The following is a 3,054-nucleotide window of genomic DNA, read 5'->3' as shown; positions in this document are numbered from 1 at the left end:
TAGTTTTGATCTCTCTGCTGAAGTTTCATATCTGTTCATTCAAAGGGAGCATATTTTCCTTTACATCGTGAGCATAGTTATAATAACTGCTTTAAAGTTCTTGCCTGCTAATTCTAACATCTGAGACATCTTGGACATTAGTCTCCATCAATTAACTTTTCTCTTCAGTATTGTGATGGTCAATTTTTGTGTGAACTTGACTAGGCTGAGATGCCCATGTAGCTGCTAAAACATTATTTCTGGGTGTGTCTGAGAGGTGTTTCTGGAAGAGATTAGCATTTGAATTGGTAAAGCTGGTAAAGATTGCCCTCATCAATGTGGGTGGCATCATCCACTCCACTGGAGGCCTGAGTAAATAATAAAGGGAAGGGCAGAGCAAATCCACTCTCTCTGCTTGAGCTATGACATCCATCTAGCCTTTAGACATGGGCACTCCTGGCTCAGGCTTGAACTGGAATAGCACCACTGAATTTCTTGGGCCTTCAGCTTGTAGATGGCAGATTGAGGGACTTCTCAACTCCATAATCACCTGGGCCAATCCCTTATAATAAATTTCTTTGTATTTATCTATATATATCATATTGGCTCTATTTCTCTGGAGGATCCCAGTATGAAGTATGATTCATACTGTTTCTTCATATGTCAAGAAATTTAGGGTTATATCCTGACATTGTGAAAGATACATTATAGACATTCTGGATTCTATTATGTTACTTGAGCAATTAGGCAGTTCGTATGCAGAATTCAGGACTCCCCTTCTGTGCCCCTCTCCTCCCAAACTTTCCCCTTTAATTTTCCCTTAACCTCTGCCCTCTGTAAAAGAAAATCAAAATCTAATGACCACCCCCCGCCAACTCCTTATGCAGAAGAGAAGGTAAAGTCCTCGGGTACCTGCGAAGGACTGGCCCCACAGATCATCCATCAAGGAAATTCCTTGCTGGCCTCCCATAAGCAAGGACATGCAAATTGTCACTTTAGGTCTGCAGGCCACATCTAGCTCCTAAAACTAAAGTCTGTTCGATTCTACACTGATAATGAACCACAAGTTTATCTTCACAGGTGAAGAACAGAGACAAGACAGGATCAGACCTTCTTCCACCTACCCAGGGACATCTACATAATTAATGCTTCCTCCACTCCCTTTTCCTCTTCTAACATTCGCCTTATCTTATGTAAAAGGTAAATGTTTCTGGGTCTCACAAGAATGTAACCATTTTGTCTCACTACCCACCCAGCCCCTGCCATGTTCAATTATTTGAAGTTTCCAGAACAGGCCTTTGGACGTGCTTCTTTCTCTGCCTAACCCCACCCCCGCCCCCCAACCCAAGTATCTTCTACTCATTCTTCAGGATTCAGCATAGATATCATCTCTTTGGGAGAACTTTATCAGTCAGGACTGATTCAAGTCAGGAACTTCCATGCACTAACAAGCCAAAAAGGAAGAGGAGGGTTTAATGCAAGGATACGGAGGTATCTTTGGGGAAGGAGCCAACCAACCAGGCACTCCATTTCACTGGGACTTTATCGCTTGTCTGTTCTCTGTCCCTCTGAGGGGCTCCCACCCTTTTTTTTTGTTTTGAGACAGAGTCTTACTCTGTTGCCCTGGCTAGAGTGCCGTGGTGTCAGTCTAGCTCACAGCAACCTCAAACTCCTGGGCTCAAGCGATCCTCCTGCCTCGGCGTCCTGAGTAGCTGGGACTACAGGCACATGCCACCACACCTGGCTAATTTTTCCATTTTTAGTAGAGATGGGGTCTCGCTCTTGCTCAGGCTGGTCTCGAACAGCTGACCTCAAGTGATCCTGCCGCCTCGACCTCCCAGAGTGCTAGGATTACAGGCGTGAGCCACTGTGCCCGGCCTGCTCCCACCTTAAGAATCCCAGTTTCCCTCTTCGAGTAGTTTTGTTCCTGCTTGCTTACTTCTCTTCCTGCCTCTCTAAACTATAAGTTCCTTAAGGTTGGGACTATGCCTTTATTAATTTCCTCATCTCCAGAATTTAGCAGAGTACACCCAACAGAGCTCACAGGTGGTAAAAAAAAGGCAGACAAGTAAACTGACCCTTAATACATAACCTAGCAAGTGTTGAAACAGACATTTTCAAGGTGCTTTAGGAGCCAGAGGAGATGGAGGACTCACACCTCTACCTGGGCAGCCAGCAAGCTTCAGGAGGAGACACCCTGATGTGTTGCTTGTCCTTGGATTGGAGAATCCAAAGGAAAGTCTCAGAAAATGCAGAGAATCTCTTAAAGACTCTCCCACCCCTCTCAGTCTCCACTTAAGTGAAGAGAGAACACCGAGGGTATTTCTGCATATTGCTTGAAGGGAGGGGGCAGGAACAGCGAATCACAGAGCAGAGACCTTCGTGATCTGTTTCTCTAACATTTCAGCCATTTGAGATTTCTCTCAGTCCCTCTTTCCCATCCTGGGGTCTTCGAATATTTCCTTCCCTCAGCTTTGAGTGTCTTCCTTACCCTCTTCCCTTTGACTAACCTCTAGACAGCTGGAAGGGTTCCCTCTGTGGAGAGGAAGGAGGCTTCCCTCTCCCCGTCAATTAGGGCGAACCCTATCGCCACACCCTCCCGCCGCAGTCTGTTCTTCCCCTTTCCGAACACTCACCTCCCTGTACTGCCCTTCTGACTGGCTGCCGCCCCAGCAGTCCGTGGTCTGTGACGGCAGGACCAAGGCATCTCATTCCTGCCTATTCACAGGGCGTGGCACAGAGCCTGGCACCTGGGAGGTGGTCAAAAATACTTGTTACTTACTTTGGATCTCAAGAGTTAGTGCAACTTCCTCATTTTAAAGAGAAAAACCAAGGCACAGAGGTAAGGAAGTGAATTTTCCAACGGTCTCAAGTTAGTGGTAGGGCCACACAGAGGCTCTGGGCTGGATCGCTCGCTCTCCGCCCTGTGGTCCAATGAAGCTGTGTCTCCTCAGCTTGCTTCTTTCCTGCCAGATCGCTGTGATGATCAATGTGGGCATCATTCTTTATATTATCTAGGCTTCTATTCTTCTAAAATGTGCACAATGATGGCACTCTCCCAGGAATTTTTTTTTT

This window comes from Propithecus coquereli, unplaced genomic scaffold (genome assembly GCF_000956105.1).
Source record: "Propithecus coquereli isolate 6110/MARCELLA unplaced genomic scaffold, Pcoq_1.0 Scaffold281, whole genome shotgun sequence".
Taxonomy (NCBI): Eukaryota; Metazoa; Chordata; class Mammalia; order Primates; family Indriidae; genus Propithecus; species Propithecus coquereli.
This window is presented reverse-complemented; position numbering follows the sequence as displayed.